Source organism: Vigna umbellata, chromosome 9, assembly GCF_029865625.1.
Source record: "Vigna umbellata cultivar VRB3 chromosome 9, Vumbellata_1.0, whole genome shotgun sequence".
NCBI lineage: Eukaryota > Viridiplantae > Streptophyta > Magnoliopsida > Fabales > Fabaceae > Vigna > Vigna umbellata.
This window is the reverse complement of record NC_142173.1, coordinates 17,450,532-17,477,090: the sequence shown is the minus strand read 5'-3', so window position 1 is coordinate 17,477,090 and position 26,559 is coordinate 17,450,532. Positions and strand designations below refer to the sequence as shown.

Genomic DNA, 26,559 nt, shown 5'->3' with positions numbered 1-26,559 from the left:
CACTAGCTCTTCATCCTCGCGTTGCTTCATTCTGATCCGGTCAAGGATGTTGCTAGATATCCTAAGGTTACGGCATTTGATGCTGTTCGGTTCCAACTCGAACTGTAACCTTAGATCTCTGAAACTCTCAACCAAATTCAGCTCTCTAACCATCATCACCGAGACATGAACTGCCTTCCTGCTTAGTGCGTCCGCCACTACATTGGCCTTCCCAGGGTGATACAGCAGTTCAAACTCATAGTCTTTCAAAAACTCCAACCAACGCCTCTGCCTCATGTTCAACACCTTTTGATCAAATAGATACTTGAGGCTCTTGTGATCACTGAAGACCTGGAATGTAGACCCGTACAAATAATGCCTCCAAATCTTCAGTGCAAAGACGACCGCTGCCAATTCCAGGTCGTGCGTTGGATAATTCCGTTCATGAATCTTCAACTGACGAGACGCGTACGCTACTGCTCGCTTCTCTTGCATAAGTACACAGCCCAACCCTTGATGAGACGCGTCACAGTATACTTCAAAGGGCTTGGACGTGTCTGGAATAATCAAAACTGGGGCGCTCGTCAGTTTCACTTTCAGCTCCTGGAAACGCTCCTCGCACAGATCAGTCCAAGCGAACGGCTGATCCTTTCTGGTCAAATGAGTTAGCGGAGCTACTATCTTAGCGAATCCTTCAATAAATCGTCTATAGTAGCCCGCGAGTCCCACGAAGCTACGTACCTCTGTGACCGAACGCGGACTCTTCCAATCCAACACCGCTCGTACCTTAGCTGGATCTACCGAGATGCCTCCAGCCGACACCACATGTCCCAAAAACTGCACCTCCTTCATCCAGAATTCACACTTGGACAGCTTTGCATATAACTCCTTCTTGCCACAATCTATAATAATGTGGTTGGTAGCCAACCAATCCATTCCTAGAATTACTTCCAAGTCCTTCAAAGGTAAACAGATTAAGTTCACCTTATAACTATGCCCCTCAACTACAATAGGACATCTAATGCATACGGTAGATGTCCTAAGCTCTCCAGCCGCTGGGGTTGATACCACCAAGTCGAACTGCATCTCACTCTCCGCTATTCCCAGTTTTTCAACACACGCCTTCGAGATGAAGGAGTGAGTCGCCCCCGAATCATACAGTACACAACATGGCATTCCATACAGCAAGCATTCACCAGTTATAAGATTACCTGCGCTTGCTGCCTCCGCTCCAGTGATAGCATACACTCGACCCACTGCTTGTGCTCGTCCACCTCTTGGCTGATTCCTTCCAGCGTTTGGTGGTCTCATTACCGCTCGTCCTCCAAAGTTGCACTCATTCTCCACATGTCCATTCCTTCCGCATCGAGTACAATGTTTTCCACCTACCAGTTGAGGACAGAACGAACGGTAGTGTGGTCCACCACATTTAAAACAGGTGACGTTACCTTGCTGCCCAGACTGTCCGGCAGGGACCAAGGCTTGAGACCCACTCGTGTTTGTTGACGGACGAGCGTAAGGAGATCCCCTCTGATTGACATTTCCCCGTGAGACGATCGGTCCCCTTACTGTTTGTTGTTTCTTGTGTCGTTCAGCTTCTGCCATGTTCTTCTCCAACACCTTGGCCCTCTCAACCATGGCAGGAAACGTTCGTATGCACAAGCTTGAAATCAGAACTTTCAAATCACTCCTTAGACCGTTCTCAAACTTCCGACATTGCCACTCTTCACTGGTGGCCATTGTATTGAATCTGACAAGGTGTTTGAATTTGTTGGTGTATTCTGAAACAAACATACCCCCCTGAACCAGTTGTAAAAACTCAACCTCCTTTGCAAAACGGACGCTGTCAGGGAAGTACTCTTCATAAAATTTGTTTCGGAACACTTCCCAAGTGATTGGTTGTTGAGCGTCCGTCAGAATGGCCCTCGCGCTCGCCCACCAGTGGCTCGCTTCTCCAGTCAGCAAGTACTCAGTATACGCCAAGCGGTTCTCATCCGGACACCTCTTGGCATTGAAGATCCTCTCCATATCCCGTAACCATTGATCTGCCTCGTCAGGGAGACATTTACCACTGAACTTTGCTGGATGATGTTGCAAAAAGCTCTCTAAACTCCACTCAGCAGCAGGTTGGGCAGCGTTGGAAGAGGATGCTCCAGGCGCACCTCTTGTGGCAGCAAGAATCTCCATCAGTTGCCTCTGTGTGGTTTCGGCGTTGGTACGAGAGGCCTCCAAACCTTGCATGGCTTCCCGGTTTTGACGCATCAAAGCGGTGTTCTGCTCCATTAATGTTGTATTTTGTTGCTGCAGTCTATCAATTACCGTCTCCAACAACCTAGCGTTGTTGGACGTGTCAGGCTCATTCGGTTGTGGTGGAGGAGGTAGTCTAGGTGCCATTTGTTCTCTGAACACAGAGAAAAACGAGCGTTAGTTATGTCCAAGAGTTAAAATAATAATAACTCATTAAACATACAATAAGCACACAGCAAAAACACAGTGCACTCATAACCTACAGTGTCCTTAAAAGAACAAAAATGCTCTGATACCACTAATGTAACATCCCAAATTACAGTAATTACCATAAATCAGAATTAATTACAATTAACAGTAAAACCAAGCAGTCTTATCATTAATAGATTAAGGTTCAAAAGCCAAACGGCTTGGATACAAAATATCGAACGTAAAACATAAACAGAGATAACTAGAACGAACGGTTTAAGTACAGGATTACAATAGATAAGAACGGACGGTTTTACACAATAAGTAACCGAACGTCCAATAACAATACTGAAAGACTAATAAATGAAAACCTAGCGAGCGCTCTAAGGCTCGGATTTAACTTCTACTTCAACCAGATTAGCATCTTCCAAATTTTCTTCTTCCAACATTTCTTCAAGAGACGCACCACCATCTGCTCACATCCACACGGATGATCATTGCAATGACAGGACGAACGTACATAGACAGTTTGACAACACAAGGAAAAACGAAAGGGTAAGCTTATATAATTTAATTCATACAAACACACATACATTTAACATTTCAATTTACACATACAGCAAGTAACTTAACATGTAATCACATAGAAATATATATATATATATATATATATATAAGACAGACCGTCCGGACTGTATGAACCATGTAGTTACAAGCGTCCTTGCACCCGAGTGGTGTAGTAACTGATACACTCTCACAGTTGCCACTCGAGGTTAGTCCGTTCTTACGTCGCCCATGTTAACTTATGGACTAAGGACCTCCTGCCGTTCCCACACATGACTACCCTCTTCTACATGAAGATGAGCATCACGGAACATCAGGATGGACAACGAGTCTTAACTTATCCACGTTCATACTTTACCAAATTTAATATTTAACATATCTGAGACGTTCCTCCTTGGAACGCTCGTTCAAAATCCATAATCATATAATCATTTAATATAGCGTTCAAACGTCTTAACATTTCATATTTATAACATTTTCATTCTATGTTCCACTCTCTTAAAAGACGAACGTTCAACTTTCTGAAGGAAGAGGACGAACGTTAAAAGCCAGATTTTGGACGAACCCATTAACAATCAGAAAGACTCAAGAATAATAATACCATTTTCAGAATATTTTAAATACCAAGAGGTCAGGTTAACTCAACTTGGACGAAGGTGCATCAAGAAGAATACTTAACTACATTGAGAACCTTTTATTTAAAAGGGATCGACTGCCGGTCAATGACCGAACGCGCCAATATTCATTCACTAAGTATTTTGGACGAACGCTATTTACGTTCGTTAAGGAATCAAAGATAAGGACGAGCGTTCAGTTTAAGACCCAACACTACATTAAAGCGAACGCTAGGTAAATGACCGAAAACCAATCATGACGAACGCTTAGTACATGACCGAGCGCTCTTTAGGACGAACGCTTGGTATAAGACCGAGCGCTATTTAAGACGAACGCTTAGTTGAAAACCGAGCGTCATTTAGAACGAACGTTCGGTATAAGACCGGACACTACATTAGAACGAACGTTCGGTATAAGACCGGACGATAATTAGGACGAACGTTCGGTATAAGACCGAACGTTACTTAATTCAGTATTAGTTAATTTAAGGCGTACGACAACTCTATGCTGAGCCGAACGCTCAAACATAGTAATTCAAATGAAGACGCTCGTTCTCAAACCGAACTCTTCCCAAATGAAAGAATTCAACTCTAAGTCTTTTCAGGGAAACCGAACGGTATAAGACCGTTCGATAACGATCGTAATTTATCATAGGGAATTTATCAGATCCAGATTTTCAACTATCTTAACTTTAACATTATTCATACGATTCAAACTCTATAAATTCATATCCACATTAATTTTCATACTTTATAACATTAATTCACATCATCAAATCCAACTATATACTACTCATTCATCCTTCATACGCATCAAAATCAACATGCAGTACACCCAAATCAAAAATCATATTCATCCAGTACAACAGGGTTCGTTCATAACAGCTCAAACATCATACTTTTCATACATGCAAATCAGATCATACAACATGCAAGTATAAATTAAACATATAAGCTTCCCTTACCCGGATTGGCAACCAAACTTGTCCTATATGCAAAAGTGGCTTCGTTCAACTACGCTTTTCTTATGTTCTTGACTCTTCCAAAACAAATCTAACCACAGAAAACAGAACACTTAGACTACCTACTTGCATGCAACTACAACCCTAGTTTTCCAGAAACCTAAGGACGAGCTTCTGAAGGAGACTTACCAGTTTCAGCCTTTGAAACTGTTCGGTCCAGTTGGTAGCTTGCAGTTGGGCGAACGTTCCTACGGTGCTGCAAGTTGATCGGAGAAGAGGCGTGAGATTTACAGTAGAGAGAAGTTGAGGGTTTTTAGAGAGAAGGTAGAGAAAATGAAGGGTTGGGTTCAGAGGTAGAAGATGAGTGCGTGCAGGTGAGAGAGAGATTTTCAAAAATCCAATTTTGTTAAACTCACGTTCGTTCGAACGAACGTCTCCCAAGCCGACACCTGCACACCAAATTCTGAATTGGAAGCTTCTCCCGTGACAGGTGGCGTGTGTGCATGTGGTGCAAAGTGCGTTTTTAATGTTTCAGAGGAATGATGTGGCGCGGTTTTCCGTGCATGGCAGAGACTGTATCAGATTAGGGAGTGGGTTTTTAATGGGATAAGCATTGATGTGGTGTGCATTAATTTGATGTGATAGAAATTTATTACTGCTAATTATTTAGGGTCTCACATCAACTAAAACATTCCTTTTAATATATTTTTAATTATAATATTTAATATAGATAAAAAAATTAAATGTTAATTTATACCTTGGACATTGTAACATCCCAAAATACAGTAATTACCATAAATCAGAATTAATTACAATTAACAGTAAAAGCATGCAGTCTTAATATTAACAACGGGTTCAAAAGCCAAACGGCTCAAAGTACAGAATTACAGAGATTTGGGACGAACGGTTTTACAAAAAGAAATAACCGAACGTCCAATTTAAAAGCGAACGACTAAAACTATAAAGAAAGAGCGAACGTCCTACTGCTCCGCTTTCACTTCAACTTCGACCAAGTTTTCCTCCTCGATCACATCTCTAAGATGGCCTCGCCTTCTGCTCACATCCACACGGATGATCATTGCAAGACAGGACGAACGTACATAGACAATGTGACAACACAAGGAAAAACGAAAGGGTAAGCTTATATAATTTAATTCATACAATTAACATATACATTCAACATTACAAATCACAATACAACATGTAACTTAACATAAGATAACATAGAAATTTATATATATATACTAGACCGACCGTCCGAACTGTATGAATCTGTGTAGTTACAAGCGTCCTTGCACCCGAGTGATGTAGTAACTGATACACTCTCACAGCTGCCACTCGAGGTTAGTTCGTTCTTACGTCGCCCATGTTAACTTATGGACTAAGGACCTCCTGCCGTTCCCACACATGACTACCCTCTTCTACATGAAGATGAGTATCACGGAACATCAGGATGGACAGCGAGTCTTAACTTATCCACAGTCATACTTTACCAAATTTAATATTCAATATGTGTAAGAGTCGTTCCTCGTTGGAACGCTCGTTCAAATTCCACAATCATAAATTCATTTATTTTAGTGTTCGCACATCATAATACTTCTTCTTAAATACATTTTCATTCTTTGTTCCACTCTCATAAAAAGACGAGCGTTCAACCCTCTGAAGGATTAGGACGAACGTGAACAGAGAGATCGAGAAGAACTCGTCGTCAATTAAAATAAAACGACATATGATTATTGGACGAACGACACAAATACTCAAATCACTTGAATAAAATGACTCTAGAGTGATACAACAATTATTCAAAATATTCTAAGTACCAAGATGTTAAGTCGAATCCAATTGGAAGAAGATACAACAAGACGAGAATTTGAATACACTGAGAAGCATGAGTTTAAAGAAATCGATTGCCAGTCAATGACCGAACGCAACCATATACATTTAATAAGTATTTGGACGAACGCTATTTACGTCCGTTAAGAAATCAAGGTAAGGACGAGCGTTCGATCTAAGACCGAACACTTCATTAAAGCGAACGCTAGGTAGATGACCGAGCACCAATCTCGACGAACGCTTGGTATAAGACCGAGCGCTATTTCGAATGAACGCTTGGTATAAGACCGAGCGCTATTTAGGACGAACGCTTGGTATAAGACCGAGCGCTACTTAAGACGAACGCTTGGTATAAGACCGAGCGTTACTTATTTTAAAGTTTAAAGTATTTATATACAACTGAGCTGAACCGAACGCTCAGACATAGTAATTCAAATGGGGACGCTCGTTCTCGAGCGGAGTTCTTTCCAAATGAAAGAATTCCATTCTAAGTCATTTTTAGGGAAACCGAACGGTATAAGACCGTTCGATAACGAGCGTAATTTATCATAGGAAGTCATTTAAGTTTCAGATTTTTCAACTATAACAGATTCCAGATTTCAACATTTCAACTTATATTTTATACTTCATATAAATTTCAATTTATAAACTTTATAACATTCATTCCAAAGGATTCATATTCAATATCATCAAACAGATTCATTTCATATACAAATAATCTTCATATTCATACTCATACATTCCAATCATCATCCATCATGCATTCATACTGTATACATACTTTCATCCATTCATCAACAGGCATTCGTTTTCATCAATCATAAAACAAAATACAAATTAAATATATAAGCTTCCCTTACCTGGATAGCAGTGTACGTCTAATAGTATATCTTGGGCTTGCCCAAATATGGCTTTCTACCCTCCACAATCTTTCTTACGCTCTTCAACTAAGTCTAACCAAAGAAAACTCAGAGAACTCAGTTTTATACCCTTGCATGCAACTGAATCTCAGTTTGCATGTAACACAGAAACGAACGTCCAAAGTCGAGTGACTTACCGGTTACAGAACTTGGATCTGTTCGGTTCCGATTGAAGCTCACGGCGTAGAGAACGTTCCTACGGTTCTGATCGTTTGAACGGAGAAGAAACGGGTGAGTAATAGTAGAGAGAAGTCGCAGGAGTTCTAGAGAGAAGTTGGAGAAAAAAAAGGAAGGCCAGAGTTTCGTGAGGAAGAAGGTGAATGCAGAGAGTGAGAAAAGTGTTTTCAGAGAAATCATTTTTCTTCCCTACGTCAAACGGACGTGCACTCCCATACTGACACCTGTTTCCCATTACAGATTTCCGAAGGTTCCAAATTGACACTTGGCAGACGTGCGTCAGGGTGTGTGGGTGCGTTTTTAATGAGACTGAATGTGTGTGTCGTGGTGCATTAATGAGAGCAGCCAGGTGACTCAGCAGTGCATTGATTGTGATTTGACAGATGATTTGCAGAGTTAATTTCCGAGGCCTTACAGACATTCTTTTTGTTAATTTTAATAAACAAAGAAATTACATTAATTTTTCCTTGTATTTTTCACTTCTAGAAAATCTTACGGGAAAAAAAAGGTGTTTGTACTTAATCAGTCCATTAGGAGAGGACGATAACAATGTTGGGAAAAACGAATACAATAGAAGTTATGAATCATATAAAAAAGCAACATAAAAAAGCAACTGGCATAAGACGTGGTAGCACCAAACCAACGTACACCTTATCTTGATAGCAAAATTTTATTTACAACATAGATTCATAATTCATTAGCTTCAATATAATATATAGTCTATTACTGCTATAGAGAGGTAAATTTCTATGTGATAAATCATAACAGCTCATGTTATGATCTAATGAACAAGAGAATTGAAAGTCGTTGCTGAATAAAAAACAAGGTGAAGAAGGAAGGCTTAAAACCTAGGTCATCATGATTTGAAGACCTTATCATCATCTGGTTGAGGAAGTCCTGAAAAATCAAAGTATGTTTGAATCAAAATAAGGCAAGCAGATTGAGCAACTGTAATCGCAAGGAAAGAGTTATCAAGATCTCAGTTTGGATGATGGTTGACAGAAGCTCCGGAGATCAATCAGAGTAACAGTATATGTATATATATGCTTTATAAACACATGCAGTGCATCGCGTGCCTAGTTTCCTCTCTCTTAAGACTAACATTAGTAAAGCGAATATTCCTTCATTGCTGAAACTGATATGAAACTATATAATGACTTAATTACAAAGACAGGTAAAGAGCCCACAGTTCAAAACACTTTCAAAATATTTCTCTATCTCAGGCTTTGTTCTTTATCAAAAGAGAAGATTCCGGGAGAAAGGAAGTCTATTTCATCAAATTTATTTGACTGCCAACATTGAATGTTCACCATCTCCAGATTTAGAATCATTGTACTCTTGCAAAAATAAAATTTCCTTCATAAGGAAAACAATCTTCCGACAACACAGGGACTTTAACCTACCATAAATTATGTTTTCACACATGACGGTAACGTTAACAAAATAAAAAATTTAAGCAGTCAATTTAACAACGCATATTCTTTTCAAAAGGTAAGAATCAAATTGAAAATATAATCAATCTCTTCCGTCCTCTCCAGGTAATAGAAAAGTATAGGGCCCCAGAATACACCGCATGTGATGTATCCACACGGAAAATATTCAGAACAAAAATGAGCTCATTCAAACCTCAACAATGGCCTCCGTAGCTGGTTTAGTTTTTCCGTACCATTGGGCGTGATAGTGTCCGAAGCTGACCTGTCTAAACCAATAGACAACGTTTCTGCTATGTCTTTGAGACCCTAGAAGTGAAAGAATGAATCATTGAGCACATTACAAGAAACAAATTTCAAATTAACGAATACAGTAACATACTAAGGATATAAATTCAACATTAAACCATATTAACATATTTAACCCAGACACATTTGCCAATAGGAAAATAACAGTAGAAAACAGAGTACAAAAAGGTAGAAGAATACCTTCACATTTGGAGCTCCTTTAAACGTGAGCAAATTAGGGGACTTCCCCGACATTTTCTGTGAGACCCTAAAATAATTATCTCTGAAATACATGTCAAATCAAAATTAATTCCCTTTAATCCACTCTGCCGTGCATTGAAAGACACGCCCATCATTCCTCTGAAACATTAAAAACGCACTTTGCACCACATGCACACACGCTACCTGTCGCGGGAGAAGCTTCCAATTCAGAGTTTAGTGTGCAGGTGTCGGCTTGGGAGACGTTCGTTTCAACGAACGTGAGTTTAACAAAACTGGGTTTTTGAAAATCTCTCTCACCTGCACCACTCATCTTCTTCCTCAGAACCCAACCTTTCGTTTTCTCTCGCTTCTCTCTAAAAACCTTCAACTTCTCTCTACTATTACTCATTCCTTTCTACTCCGATCAATTTTCAGAGACCGTAGGAACGTTCACGGACTAGTGAGCTTCATTTTGATCCGAACCCCTTCCGATTCTGTAACCGGTAAGTTTCCAAACCATACCCTAGTTTCTGGAGTTACTGCGAACCCTATTTCAGTTGCATGCAAAGATATAAACTGAGTTTTCTGAGTTTTCTTTGGTTAGACTTAGTTAAGGAGCGTAAGAAAGATCTGTGGAGGGTAGAAAGCCATAGTTGGGCAAATTCAAGTTATACTGTTAAACGTGTACTGCTATCCAGGTAAGGGAAGCTTATATGTTTAATTTATACTTGCATGTTGTATGATCTGATTTGCCTGTATGAAAAATATTCTGTTTGAGCTGTTATGAACGATCTCTGATATTGAATATGATTCTGATTTGGTTGAAATGTATGTTGATTTGGATATGTATGAACGGTGTATGACTATTGTATAGTTGGATTTATTAAAATGATGAAATCTGTATGGTGATGTTGAATGTGAATTAATTTGGAAATGAAGGATTATAAAGTTTATAAATTTGAAAATCATAGGAAGCATAAAGTATGAGTTGAAATGTTGAAATCTGGAAATCTGTTAAGGTTGAAAAATCTGAAACTTAAATCATTACCTATGATATAATACGCTCGTCACCATACGGTCTTATACCGTTCGGTTTTCCCTGGAAATAACTTAGAAGGGAATTCTTTCATTTGGAAAGAGCTCTGCTCGAGAACGAGCGTCCCCATTTGAATGTCTGAGCGTTCGGTTCAGCTCAGCTGTATAAAAATAACTTTGAAATTTAAAATACGTAACGTTCGGTCTTATACCGAACGTTCGTTCTATATAGCGCTCGGTCTTATACCGAAGCGTTCGTCCTAAATAGCGCTCGGTCTCATACCAAGCGTTCGTCATGATTGGTGCTCGGTCATCTACCTAGCGTTCGCATTAATGAAGTGTTCGATCTTAGATTGAACGCTCGTCCGTATCTTTGATTCCTTAACGAACGTAAATAGCGTTCGTCCAAATACTTAGTAAAAGGTTCCCAATGTAGTTAAATATTCCTTTGATGTACCTTCGTCCCAGTTGCGTTAATCCGACCTCTTGGTACTTAAAATATTCTGAAATTTGTCTTATTATTCTGGAGTCTTTTTGATTTTAATAGGTTATTCTAAATCTGGTTTTTAACGTTCGTCCTCTTCTTTCAAAAGGTTGAACGTTCGTCATTTTAAGAGAGTGGAACTTAGAAGGAAAATGTGATAAATATGAAATGTTAAGATGTTTGAACACTATATTAAATGGTTATACGAGTATGGAATTTGAACGAGCGTTCCAAGGAGGAACGTCTCAGATATGTTAACTATTAAATTTGGTAAAGTATGAACATGGATAAGTTAAGACTCGCTGTCCACCCTGATGTTCCGTGATGCTCATCTTCATGTAGAAGAGGGTAGTCATGTGTGGGAACGGCAGGAGGTCCTTAGTCCATAAGTTAACATGGGCGACGTAAGAACGGACTAACCTCGAGTGGCAGCTGTGAGAGTGTATCAGTTACTACACCACTCGGGTGCAAGGACGCTTGTAACTACATGGTTCATACAGTCCGGACGGTCTGTCTTATATATATATATATATATATATATATATATATATATTTCTAGGTTATTACATGTTAAGTTACTTGTTGTATGTGTAAATTGAAATGTTAAATGTATGTGTATTTGTATGTGTGGTTTGTATGAATTAAATATTATAAGCTTACCCTTTCATTTTTCCTTGTGTTGTCAAACTGTCCATGTACGTTCGTCCTGTTTTGCAATGATCATCCGTGTGGATGTGAGCAGATGGTGGTGCGTTTCTTGAAGAAATGCTGGAAGAAGAAAATTTGGAAGACGCTAATCTTGTTGAAGTAGAAGTAAAGGCCGAGCCTTAGAGCGCTCGTAGATGTTAGGTTATAAATGTTAGGTTATTTTGACGTTCGGTTAAATATTTTGTTAAAACCGTTCGTCCTAAACTCTTGTATATTTGCACTTAAGCCGTTCGTTTTAGACTTCATCTGTATGCGTTTATGCGCGTTTCTTGTGTATTGAAGTCGTTCGGCTCTGGAACTTCACTTAAGTATATAAAGACTGTTTATTTTACTGTTAATTGTAATTAATTCTGATTTATGGTAATTACTATATTTTGGGATGTTACATTAGTGGTATCAGAGCAGTTTTGTTCTTTTAAGGGACATTGTAGGTTATGAGTGCACTGTGTTTTTGCTGTGTGCTTATTGTATGTTTAATGAGTTATTATTATTTTAACTCTTGAACATAACTAACGCTCGTTTTTCTCTGTGTCCAGAGAACAAATGGCACCTAGACTACCTCCTCCACCACAACCGAATGAGCCTGACACGTCCAACAACGCTAGGTTGTTGGAGACGGTAATTGATATACTACAGCAACAAAATACAACGTTAATGGAGCAGAACACCGCTTTGATGCGTCAAAACCAGGAAGCCATGCAGGGTTTGGAGGCCTCACGTACCAACGCTGAAACCACACAGAGGCAACTGTTGGAGATTCTTGATGCCACAAGAGGTGTGCCTGGAGCATCCTCTTCCAACGCTGCCCAACCTGCTGCTGAGTGGAGTTTGGAGAGCTTCCTTCAGCATCACCCTGCCAAGTTTAGTGGGAAATGTCTTCCGGACGAAGCCGATCAGTGGCTGAGGGATATGGAGAGAATATTCAATGCCAAAAGATGCCCGGATGAGAACAGGCTAGCTTTCACCGAATACCTTCTTACTGGGGAAGCAAGCCACTGGTGGGCAAGCATGAGGGCCATCTTAACGGACGCTCAAAATCCAATTACTTGGGAAGTATTCAGGAGCAAGTTTTATGAAGAATACTTCCCTGACAGCGTTCGTTTCGCCAAGGAGGTAGAGTTTCTGCAGCTCGTTCAAGGTGGGATGTCTGTTTCAGAGTACACCAACAAATTTAAACACCTTGTCAGATTTAATACAATGGCTACCAGTGAAGAGTGGCAATGTCGGAAGTTTGAGAACGGTCTAAGGAGTGATTTGAAGGTTCTGATTTCAAGTTTGTGCATACGAATGTTTCCTGCCATGGTTGAGAGAGCCAAGGTGTTGGAGAAGAACATGGCAGAAGCTGAACGACACAAGAAACAACAAACAGTAAGGGGACCGATTGTCTCAAGGGGAAATGTCAATCAGAGGGGATCTCCTTACGGTCGTCCAAATCAGTCAACAAACTCGAGTGGGTCTCAAGCCTTGGTCCCTGCCGGACAGTCTGGGCAGCAAGGTAACGTTACATGTTTCAAGTGTGGAGGGCCGCATTATCGTTCGTTCTGCCCTCAACTAGTTGGACGAAAGCACTGCAACCGATGTGGACGAAATGGGCACTTGGAGAACGAGTGCAACATGGGTGGACGATGAGTGATGAGGCCACCAAATGCTGGAAGAAACCAACCAAGAGGTGGTCGAGCCCAAGCAGTGGGACGTGTATATGCGATAACGAGCGCTGAGGCAGCGAGCTCAGGTACACTCATCACCAGTACCTGCTTTGTTTATGGAACGCCTTGCTGTGTGTTGTTTGATTTTGGGGCGACGCACTCCTTCATCTCGAAGGCGTGTGTTGAAAAACTGGGAATAGTGGAGAGAGAGATGCAGTTCGACTTGGTGGTATCAACCCCAGCGGCTGGAGAGCTTAGGACATCTACCGTATGCATTAGATGTCCTATTGTGGTTGAGGGGCATAGTTATAAGGTGAACTTGATCTGTTTACCTTTGAAGGAATTGGAGGTGATCTTAGGAATGGATTGGTTGGCTACCAATCGCATTCTTATAGACTGTGGCCATAAGGAGTTGATCTTTCCGGATGAAGAAGAGGAGTTATCGGTAACGCTCGGTCAATTAAAGGAGGATATAATGGAAGGAGCAAGCTGTTTCCTGATCATGACGCATGAGGATCAGGAGTTCGGAGAATTGGGAAAAGAACGAACGTCCAGGGAGGGCAGTATTGAGCGAACGGTCGTGAATGAATTTCCAGACGTCTTTCCGGAAGAGATCCCTGGACTGCCTCCTGTTCGTGAGGTTGAATTCACCATTGATTTGGTGACCACGACAGCCCCTATCTCAGTTCAACCATATCGGATGGCGCCTGCAGAGTTGGTTGAACTCAAAAAGCAGATTGAAGAGTTGATGGAGAAGCAATTTATAAGGCCGAGCGTATCACCATGGGGAGCGCCTGTGCTCTTGGTGAAAAAGAAGGATGGCAGCTCTCGGTTATGCATAGACTACAGGCAATTGAACAAGCTGACCATCAAGAACAAATACCCCTTGCCAAGGATAGACGACTTGTTGGATCAACTGCATGGGGCGACGGTGTTTTCTAAGATTGATTTGCGTTCAGGATATCACCAAATCAGGGTGAAGGAGGACGACATCCAGAAGACTGCTTTCAGATCTCGTTATGGACACTACGAGTATGTAGTGATGCCATTTGGAGTGACGAACGCTCCTGTAGTATTCATGGATTATATGAATCGCATCTTCAGGCCGTACCTGGACAAGTTTGTGGTCGTCTTTATAGATGATATTCTCATCTACTCCAAGACCAAGGACGAACATGAAGAACACTTGAGGGCAGTACTAACCGTGTTGAGGGAAAAGGAGTTATATGCCAAACTGTCCAAGTGTGAATTCTGGATGAAGGAGGTGCAATTTTTGGGACATATTGTGTCAGCTGGAGGGATCTCGGTAGATCCAGCAAAGGTACGAGCGGTTATGGAATGGACAAGTCCGCGTTCGGTCACGGAGGTAAGGAGCTTCGTTGGTCTAGCGGGCTACTATAGGCGTTTCATTGAAGGGTTTTCTAAGATAGTAGCACCGCTGACGCAGCTTACCAGGAAAGACCAACCGTTCGCGTGGACTGATTTGTGTGAGGAACGCTTTCAAGAGTTGAAGAATAAGTTGACGAGCGCTCCAGTATTGGTCATTCCGGACACGTCCAAGCCCTTTGAAGTTTACTGTGACGCATCTCATCAAGGGTTGGGCTGTGTGCTTATGCAAGAGAAGCGAGCGGTAGCATACGCGTCTCGTCAACTTAAGATTCATGAGAAGAACTATCCAACGCACGACCTGGAATTGGCAGCGGTCGTTTTTGCACTGAAGATTTGGAGGCATTACTTGTACGGATCTACATTCCAAGTCTTCAGTGATCACAAGAGCCTCAAGTATTTATTTGATCAGAAGGAGTTGAACATGAGGCAGAGACGTTGGTTGGAGTTCTTAAAGGACTATGACTTTGAGCTGCTTTATCATCCGGGAAAGGCGAACGTAGTGGCGGACGCCCTAAGCAGGAAAGCAGTTCACGTCTCAGTAATGATGGTAAAAGAACTTAGTTTGGTGGAGAGCTTTAGAGATCTAAGGTTGCAGTTTGACTTGGAACCGAACAGCATCAAATGCTGTAACCTTAGAATATCAAGCAATGTGTTTGATCGTATCAGGATGAAGCAACGCGAGGACGAGGACTTGGTGAAGATTTTAAGCGCGCTCGGTTCAGATAAAACCAAGGAGTTCAATACGGGAACGGACGACCTATTACGATACATGGGTAGGACGTGCGTTCCTAATGATGGCGAGCTGAAGCGGATCATATTGGAGGAAGCACATCATAGTCGTCTTAGCATACATCCCGGTATGACTAAGATGTATAAGGATCTTAGGCAGTCGTTTTGGTGGCCTGGAATGAAGAGTGATGTCGCTCGTTTTGTGGCATCCTGCTTGACTTGTCAACGTGCAAAGGCTGAACACCAAAGGCCAGGAGGCTTACTTCAGCAGTTGGAGATTCCTGAATGGAAGTGGGACAGCATCTCCATGGATTTCGTGACTCATTTACCACGCACGGTCAGGAATCATGACTCAATTTGGGTGATCGTGGACAGATTGACGAAGAGCGCCCACTTCCTGGCCGTTAACTTGAAGATGTCGATGACGAATTTGGCTAAGTTATATATCAGGGAGATCGTTCGTCTGCATGGGGTGCCTTCTAGCATAATTTCTGACCGAGACACGAGATTTACATCTCGGTTTTGGAAATCTCTACAAGGTGAATTAGGAAGCAGACTGCAGATGAGTTCAGCGTATCACCCTCAAACGGACGGCCAGTCTGAGCGGACCATCCAGACGCTGGAAGACTTACTGAGGATGTGCGTCCTAGATCATTTAGGCGCCTGGGATGAAGTCCTGCCGCTAGTGGAATTCACGTACAACAACAGCTATCAAGTTAGCATTGGAATGGTGCCGTTTGAAGCTCTTTATGGGAGAAAATGCCGAACGCCACTTTGCTGGTTCCAGGATGGAGAGAACGTGCTAACTGGACCTGAGCTCATCCAGCAAACGACTGACAAAGTGAAGTTAATCCAAGAGAGGTTGAAGACGTCCCTGAGCAGGCAGAAATCATATGCGGATAGAAGAAGAAGACCATTGGAATTTGCTGCATGAGACCATGTTTTCCTTAGACTTAATCCGATCACTGGAGTAGGCCGAGCCGTTCGTCCAAAGAAGCTGTCTCCCAAGTTCATAGGGCCGTACCAGATTTTGAAGAAGATTGCACCAGTAGCTTATGAACTTGCCTTGCCTCCTCAATTGTCGAATCTTCATCCTGTTTTCCACGTTTCCCAACTCCGGAAGTACATAGCTAATCCTTCTCATGTGTTGGAGTTGGAGAACGTCCAATTACGCCAAGACCGAACGTTGGAGTTGCAACCAGTCCTTATTGAAGACGTTCGCACCAAGCTACACAAAGGGAAGGACGTTCGTTTAGTGAAGGTAGTGTGGGACGCTAAAACTGGAGATTCAACGTGGGAGGTGGAGAGTGCAATGAAGGACTTGTATCCACACTTGTTTACGGGTAAGTTCTAAATTTTCGAGGACGAAAATTTTTGTAGTTAGGGAGAATGTGAGACCCTAAAATAATTATCTCTGAAATACATGTCAAATCAAAATTAATTCCCTTTAATCCACTCTGCCGTGCATTGAAAGACACGCCCATCATTCCTCTGAAACATTAAAAACGCACTTTGCACCACATGCACACACGCTACCTGTCGCGGGAGAAGCTTCCAATTCAGAGTTTAGTGTGCAGGTGTCGGCTTGGGAGACGTTCGTTCGAACGAACGTGAGTTTAACAAAACTGGGTTTTTGAAAATCTCTCTCACCTGCACCACTCATCTTCTTCCTCAGAACACAACCTTTCGTTTTCTCTCGCTTCTCTCTAAAAACCTTCAACTTCTCTCTACTATTACTCATTCCTTTCTACTCCGATCAATTTTCAGAGACCGTAGGAACGTTCACGGACTAGTGAGCTTCATTTTGATCCGAACCCCTTCCGATTCTGTAACCGGTAAGTTTCCAAACCATACCCTAGTTTCTGGAGTTACTGCGAACCCTATTTCAGTTGCATGCAAAGATATAAACTGAGTTTTCTGAGTTTTCTTTGGTTAGACTTAGTTAAGGAGCGTAAGAAAGATCTGTGGAGGGTAGAAAGCCATAGTTGGGCAAATTCAAGTTATACTGTTAAACGTGTACTGCTATCCAGGTAAGGGAAGCTTATATGTTTAATTTATACTTGCATGTTGTATGATCTGATTTGCCTGTATGAAAAATATTCTGTTTGAGCTGTTATGAACGATCTCTGATATTGAATATGATTCTGATTTGGTTGAAATGTATGTTGATTTGGATATGTATGAACGGTGTATGACTATTGTATAGTTGGATTTATTAAAATGATGAAATCTGTATGGTGATGTTGAATGTGAATTAATTTGGAAATGAAGGATTATAAAGTTTATAAATTTGAAAATCATAGGAAGCATAAAGTATGAGTTGAAATGTTGAAATCTGGAAATCTGTTAAGGTTGAAAAATCTGAAACTTAAATCATTACCTATGATATAATACGCTCGTCACCATACGGTCTTATACCGTTCGGTTTTCCCTGGAAATAACTTAGAAGGGAATTCTTTCATTTGGAAAGAGCTCCGCTCGAGAACGAGCGTCCCCATTTGAATGTCTGAGTGTTCGGTTCAGCTCAGCTGTATAAAAATAACTTTGAAATTTAAAATACGTAACGTTCGGTCTTATACCGAACGTTCGTTCTATATAGCGCTCGGTCTTATACCAAAGCGTTCGTCCTAAATAGCGCTCGGTCTCATACCAAGCGTTCGTCATGATTGGTGCTCGGTCATCTACCTAGCGTTCGCATTAATGAAGTGTTCGGTCTTAGATTGAACGCTCGTCCGTATCTTTGATTCCTTAACGAACGTAAATAGCGTTCGTCCAAATACTTAGTAAATGGATATTGGCGCATTCGGTCATTGACTGGCAGCCGATCCCTCTTAAATAAAAGGTTCCCAATGTAGTTAAATATTCCTTTGATGTACCTTCGTCCCAGTTGCGTTAATCCGACCTCTTGGTACTTAAAATATTCTGAAATTTGTCTTATTATTCTGGAGTCTTTTTGATTTTAATAGGTTATTCTAAATCTGGTTTTTAACGTTCGTCCTCTTCTTTCAAAAGGTTGAACGTTCGTCATTTTAAGAGAGTGGAACTTAGAAGGAAAATGTGATAAATATGAAATGTTAAGATGTTTGAACACTATATTAAATGGTTATACGAGTATGGAATTTGAACGAGCGTTCCAAGGAGGAACGTCTCAGATATGTTAACTATTAAATTTGGTAAAGTATGAACATGGATAAGTTAAGACTCGCTGTCCATCCTGATGTTCCGTGATGCTCATCTTCATGTAGAAGAGGGTAGTCATGTGTGGGAACGGCAGGAGGTCCTTAGTCCATAAGTTAACATGGGCGACGTAAGAACGGACTAACCTCGAGTGGCAGCTGTGAGAGTGTATCAGTTACTACACCACTCGGGTGCAAGGACGCTTGTAACTACATGGTTCATACAGTCCGGACGGTCTGTCTTATATATATATATATATATATATATATATATATTTCTAGGTTATTACATGTTAAGTTACTTGCTGTATGTGTAAATTGAAATGTTAAATGTATGTGTATTTGTATGTGTGGTTTGTATGAATTAAATATTATAAGCTTACCCTTTCGTTTTTCCTTGTATTGTCAAACTGTCCATGTACGTTCGTCCTGTTTTGCAATGATCATCCGTGTGGATGTGAGCAGATGGTGGTCCGTCTCTTGAAGAAATGCTGGAAGAAGAAAATTTGGAAGACGCTAATCTTGTTGAAGTAGAAGTAAAGGCCGAGCCTTAGAGCGCTCGTAGATGTTAGGTTGTAAATGTTAGGTTATTTTGACGTTCGGTTAAATATTTTGTTAAAACCGTTCGTCCTAAACTCTTGTATATTTGCACTTAAGCCGTTCGTTTTAGACTTCATCTGTATGCGTTAATGCGCGTTTCTTGTGTATTGAAGCCGTTCGGCTCTGGAACTTCACTTAAGTATAAAAAGACTGTTTATTTTACTGTTAATTGTAATTAATTCTGATTTATGGTAATTACTATATTTTGGGATGTTACATTTTCAGTTGCTCCTGCTGAATATTTACTAATTAACATCATATCATCATCTCAACAAGAGCGCAAAAGATAAAACTAGAAAGTACGCCACACAAGAACATGATCTGAATAAGGTGTTGTAATACTGGAAGCTAAAAGTTAGCAATAAATATTTCATGCTAATATAGGTTTCTCCTTGTTACTTCAAAACTCTCGCAGATGAGTGATAATCCAGTCTCCAGACCATATATAATAATATATTTGCATATTCAGCAGCAAATTATAAGGAAATTTGAGTGTGACAAACAACAAATGAGTATGATCAGAACTAACAAATATAAGAAATAAACTCCAACCTGCAAAATTTCAGGCATTTTCTGGCCTTTTCCATGTACAAAGTCAATAAGATATGCCAATCCATAATTTGCATAATCCTACAACCACACCACTAAATCAGTATTTTCTTTAAGTGTACCAACAGTGTAACTATTTTAATACTAAGATCTTAAATGCATACCAACCAAATAATTCTAGCACTTCAATATTTACACAAGGATGAGATGTTCCAAATAAAAATAAATAAAATTTTTAAGAATTAGATATTCAACAAGGACAGGAAAAAGTTTACCTGCTTAGAACTCAATGTAGTCAACCTTTCATCCTGAAAAGGCATAACAATACAACATAAGAATAATTCAAAATTTGATGCACACAAGTACATGCATGATCACAGGCACAATATAGATAGTGTCTAATAAAACAACCAACCAATATGGGGGAAAACACAAACATTATTTTGTGACAACTTAGATTAGATATTTTCGTTCAAATGAAAATCAAATAATCAATCCGAACTCCTAAATATCCATCATCATATGTCTATTCTAGCAAGACAACCATGATGGCAATCAACTGGCCAAAACAAGAAAGTGAACACATTACATACCATTTGTTCCACTGTTTGTTGCAAGAAACCCAAGTCCTCAGGCTAAAAATTATGATTGAATTTATTGAAGAGAATCAATATACCTGTTTTGAAGTTGTATGGTCAAAAGGTGTATATTGTGAGCAATTGTAAAGATACGGTAACTGGTCTATGGCAGAATATAGAGTTTACTTAAAAAAAATGTTGAATGTTTTGCCCTCAATAGAAACTATCATGCTCCCAGAAGAGGTATAGAAGGAGGGAAAGTATGGAGCATATCTAATATTTACAGAACATGATCTTCCACTACTAACCAAAATTCAAGATTTATAAAGTACTAAGTATAATGAATAAGAATAAATCAGATGACATGCATGTGAGCAGCTTCATTAGTGGTCACTAATAGGGATGAGACGACAGCCCAATGAAGGGTTTTGCTGTAACTACCACAGTATTCACTAACATTGATATCCATCAAAACTGAGTTCCAAAGTCAGTAACTTAAAAAGAATAGTTGATCCATTTGATTGGAAAGAATTAATAAGTAAGCACCAGCTCAATGGTAAATAGAAAAGGAATGTACGCAAGAGCATTTTAAATTTTTGTCAGGAAATCTTCTTTGATGCCAATACCAGCATAAATTTTTATGTGACGAAAGGACGCACCTCATCCTTTGTTGACCGGGCCAAATTAATCTGCTTGAGCATTTTGTCATCTAAATTCTGAATTCTCTGGATCAAATGCTTCTTGGCATCCTGCCATCATCACAATTGACAGGATATTGTAAGAGTAAAAATCTTATTATATAATTTACATATGATTTTTCATATTTAGTCTTCCAAGCAGAATGATCCCCCACCCTTATTAGGGAAAACAGATGCATTTTAGTATATTAAAATGTATAAGTTCAGTTTATTGGTGATGGGTTATATCTCTTCATCTGTCCTGTGTTCTAATAAAATTAATAATTTCAGACTAATTATTTGTGATTGGGAAAACCGTTTCTTATTCAGAATACAAACTTACTTACAAAATGTAGGCAACTCTTTTCGTTTCTCTTTCCTGTGTTAAAAGTGTTGTGCAACAATAGGTCCTTAACTAAGTGGTTATGGAAATTACTATCCCTTGATCACTGCTTACCCAATCAAATCTTGCCAGAACAGATTGAGGTGGTTACATTCATGGATTTGGGAAACCTATATATACCTTGATGATATTCTTTTACTGTTTTAAGGTGTTTGTCATCATGAGTCTACAAGCAATATATTTGTACTGACCATTAAACAACATTTTCTACTACAATCCTACATAAGTCATCCTGTAATATAAATTAAAGCACAGTAGCAACTCCATAGAAATTCAAAGTGAAACACCTTGGTTGTGAATCATATGAATGATAGATTATAATTAATCCAGTTGAATGAAGAAGTTTTAAATTCTACATCAATGCAGTCTCAGTTTCCAGTGCAATAAGTAAGCAGTACCTACCAAACATAGTTACATACAGATATAAAAAGAAAATGACAAGCAATAAATGAACACCTACAGCGATCACATCAGAGGCATGTTGCAACTTTAGTTAGTTAATTGAAGTCACAGGTATTTAGTTAGTTAATTGAAGTCGTAGTCGAAGGTAGAATATATTGCACAAACCCCAAAAGCAAATGCCCCTAACACTAAGCTTTATTCCACATGCATTCCCAAACCCTTGAATCTCAACAAATATCTTGTAAGACTGTTTGATACACCATCATGTCTTTCTTTTTCTCATGTTCACACTTTTCCATTAGCAATTGAATGCTGCTAAAGTACTAGAGTTTTGCCATTTCACATCATTAAGTTGAATGGTAGCCTAAGTTAGATTCAATTTTATGACCCAAAAGAGTAAAACAGAATTACAAAGACAACAAAATAAGTAATTATAAACTACAGTCTCTCCAGTTGAGTGTGCAAAGTTCATTGCATTAGTCAAGAAAATGACACATACAAATATAGAATTTAAAACTAACACTAGTGCATAAAGGGCTTTCGACGTCCGATATTTTAGGCTTTTGACGTCCGCCGTACGCCCGACGTTTATGTGGGTGACGTCGCTTAGACGTCCGTTGTGTAAGGACGGACGTCTATGTAAACGTCCGTTCTGTCAGGACGGACGTCTATGTAAACGTCCGTTGTGTCAGGACGAACGTGTACATGAACGTCCGTTTTGTCTGCACGGACGTATACATGAACGTCCGTTTTGTCAGGACGGACGTCTATGTAAACGTCCGTTGTGTCAGGACGGACGTGTACATGAACGTCTGTTTTGTCTGGACGGACGTATACATGAACGTCCGTTTTGTCAGGACGGACGTCTAGGTAAACGTCCGTTTTGTCAGGACAGACGTCTACCTTGCTGAAATGTTTTAGGTAGGAGCTGGGGGGTGGACGTCCGTGTGTGCACTGACAGACGTCTATAGACGTCCGACTGTGCACTAACAGACGTCTACTGGGCATTTTTTTTTTAAAAATTTGTTTATTTTTTCAATAAAACCACACCTGAAAAGCAGAAAAATGTCCCAGAACAATTTTGCAATAATATAAAAATGCGTTTTATATATAAACAAAGTTCTACTTAATGTGGAATTCAATCCACTACCAAACTATCAACATAAAACATAAACTAAAACTAAACAATGTTCAACAAGAAATATAACTATTCCTAACTCCATCTTTGCAGAAGATAAGCGGTCCACTCCTGCCTTATCTGTTTAATTGTGTCTTCTGTAATAGGCGATGTAGTCTTGAAGCGCTGCAAAATTCAACAAAGATTCATTATTGTTTCATATATAGTTGAAGATGAATATGATTTGTAATGTATTTAAGGTATACATCATTACCTCATTCCAGTCATCTGTAATGACTGCTCAAATGATGGTCTTAATCCAACACATCACATAGAAGCCACATTCCCATGAATCTAGCTGCTGGTTACACTAAAATAACAAACTAAATAGTTAAGAATTTTGATCATTCAATAACATAAATGAATTAGAAACTATAAATGACTTACAACCTTTGGATACAAAATTTGAACCAGTTGACCACGAGATTTACCAATAACTCTGTATAGAATGAAAACACAAAGTATAATTAATATGACTATTTTATCATAAAAGTTGAAGGTGAACATCAAATTCAAAGTCATTTTTGGAGAAACACTTACCCTTGAAGCATGGTTCTCAACTCATTTTTCATCCTCCTGTGCAACGAACAAAAAAATATAATTTTACATTGTTTGGGAATGATGACCATCAGCTGCCAGTGCGACCTATCACGAAGGACAAATAGTTATTCAACTAATTAACGAAACTATAATAATAAACTGACCACATATAACAACACCTACCCGTCAATGTATGGCACAAGGTATACGTCTCTTTTTGACTCATCCATCCATGTTTGCAAATAATCTTGTCTGTTTTGAAGTGTGTTACCAAACGGTTGAATGGTCTGAGGTTCAACAAATCCGTACATGGAAGACCGACCTTGGTCTACAACGATTGTGTCCATGTACCTAAAACAACAAAGTTAAGTTGTTAGAAACTATATAACAATGTAAATAAAGTAATATGAAAGCCCAAATTGACTATCTTACATGCACCACAGCTGAATGATGGAAATATTCAACATCCTGTCTCCCCCAATCACCTCCAATGCATCAGAAAATGTGATATAAACTGGCACATGTGGGGGAAGACCAAATACCCTCAAATCCCAGTATAGTTCTAATGATGCTTTCTTCAATCTGGGTAATTTTGTCACTAACTTTGATATAGGATCATCCTCCGCTTCAGCCATCTCATCATCTTCATGTATGACTGTATCATGAATTGGCTGCTTCTGAGGACGTGTGAACTGAAGATAAGAATTTACGTCAAAGCTTTGTCAACAATTATATGAAAATAAACAAGGAAAAAGACATTATACCTGTGGAGTAGCGATGTGGGACATGATCAATGCTCTAGGCCATGCAATAAATGATCCTATGGCCTCCCCCACAAAGTTAATTTCTGGAGTGGGTACAGGCACCTGAGCCTGGGGATCCCGAACCTCGTCAATGGTCACACGCACGTGCTGGGGTAATATGGCAACACCATGAATGGTCTCCCCTCCCTCAAGCACTCGTCCGACAGCCACAATGCGTGGGGGATCCCCATCAACCAACAGCTCATATTGACAGACTTAGCATTTTGTTCAACGTATTGCAAGAACTTCGAAACACCCTTCTCATATTCTTCACTGATGCGACGTTCCTTCATCCAGCTTCGATCCATACTATGTTCGTAAAATCATCAGTTCAAGTGTTTTAACTCTCACAAGGTTAGGCCCTACCCATTCAAAAAAACTAATTTTCATAATTTGCTCAGCCACGTGCATTGAAGTCTACATCATAAAATTGATAAGATTTCGGCAGCATTTCGCATTGGTCTCCGAAATACACGAAATGAGAGTAGTCAACGATGACCACAATCAAATATGCATCCGGAGAACAACACAAGTACTGAACCGAAATTTTATCAATCTTATCCTTAAACTCCAATTGACATGGTATTGCAAATTATGGAAATTAATTTTCTCAAACTGTCCAATCGGACAATTCAAAATTTAACACAAACGATTAAAAAATTAATCGTTTGTCTTAAATTTCAAACGGGAACTAAGTGTCACTCAATGATTTGATACTTATAATAACACAACTAATACAGATATATTCAAAAGCCAATTACACAGTCACATTTTACAGTAAAGAACGTGCATTCACAAAACTCATATACATGCATACAAAAAATTTTCAAACAACAAGCTAACCTGAAAAGTAGATTCGAAATGAGAAGGAGGAAAACGGAGGAGTGAACGGCCTAAAACGCAGTCCAAAAACAGTCAAAGAAGCCGCCCAAGAACACGCAAGAGTCTGCAAAAAAACCGACTGAAAAAGATTTTTAATCGGTTCAAATCAAAGGTATTTCATCACAGAGCAATGTAATCGAATTGAAACTCAATTTAAACGGTCCAAATACGAGAAAACGCACCTGGAAATCAATGCCGCAGCAGCGTTTTGCGGAGGAAGACGATGAACAGTGTTTTCACGTTTCCAAAGGTTAACTGGTCACGGGTTCGCGGGAGCACGATTTATTGTCTTAGACGTCCGACACGCTGGGGGACGGACGTCTATAATATTATAGACATCCGTTGCGTCACTAATATGACGTCTTTGACGATTTAAAAATGATATTCGCGGGTGGGTTTAAACGTCCGTCCTGGGTTGCGGACGTCTATTGTACTCAACAACTGAACGTTTCAACTCCCCATGGCAGCCCATAAACGTCCGTCCTAGGAGGGCACGGACGTCTATAATATTATAAACGTCCGGCCCCCCAGATTGGACGTGTAAGGACCTGAAGAGAATTAAATACCCAACCACCCTGTCAGTACATTAAACGTCCGGTATGCGGGGCACGGACGTTTATAATATTATAGACGTCCGTGCCCTCCAGACTGGACGTGTAAAGACCTGAAGAGAATTAAATACCCAACCACCATGTCAGTACATTAAACGTCCGTTATGCGGGGACGGACGTCTATAATATTATAAACGTCCGTGCCCTCCCAGAACGGACGTCTAAGGTCCCTACTTGGGGAATTGAAACGTTCAATTGTCAGCCTCGTAGACGTCCGTCCCCCTGACACGGACGTTTAATGGCTGCCATGGGTACTTGAAAACGTTCAGGTTATAAACGTTCAGTTGTCAGCCTATTAAACGTCCGTCACCTAGGACGGATGTTCATATCATTATAAACGTCCGTCTCGGCCAGGGACGGACGTTCAAAAAGCTACACATGGTTTTCACTGTTCAGCCTATTAAACGTCCGTCACCAAGGACGGACGTTCATAACCTTATGAACGTCCGTCTCGGCCAGGGACGGACGTTCAAAGACTACACATGGTTTTCACTGTTCAGCCTATTAAACGTCCGTCACCTAGGACGGACGTTCATAACCTTATGAACGTCCGTCTCGGCCAGGGACGGACGTTCAAAGACTACACATGGTTTTCACTGTTCAGCCTATTAAATGTCCGTCACCTAGGACGGACGTTCATAACATTATAAACGTCCGTCTCGGCCATGGACGGACGTTCAAAAAGCTACACATGGTTTTCACTGTTCAGCCTATTAAACGTCCGTCACCTAGGACGGACGTTCATAACCTTATGAACGTCCGTCTC

At 40.1% G+C, this 26,559-nt stretch overlaps 2 long non-coding RNA genes across 2 annotated transcripts; both read right to left on the bottom strand.

The window, feature by feature from the left end:
* Positions 1-8,114: 8,114 nt before the first annotated feature.
* On the bottom strand, positions 8,115-9,447 carry LOC148192762 (uncharacterized). The gene is made up of 2 exons (XR_015782289.1): positions 9,112-9,447; positions 8,115-8,382 (listed from the first exon to the last, which is right to left on the bottom strand). It is a non-coding gene; the product is annotated as an uncharacterized LOC148192762 (long non-coding RNA).
* A 9,974-nt stretch (positions 9,448-19,421) lies between these two features.
* LOC148192761 (uncharacterized) lies at positions 19,422-21,248 on the bottom strand. Its single transcript, XR_015782288.1, has 4 exons — positions 20,958-21,248; positions 20,314-20,396; positions 19,996-20,028; positions 19,422-19,801 (listed from the first exon to the last, which is right to left on the bottom strand). It is a non-coding gene; the product is annotated as an uncharacterized LOC148192761 (long non-coding RNA).
* Positions 21,249-26,559: the final 5,311 nt, after the last annotated feature.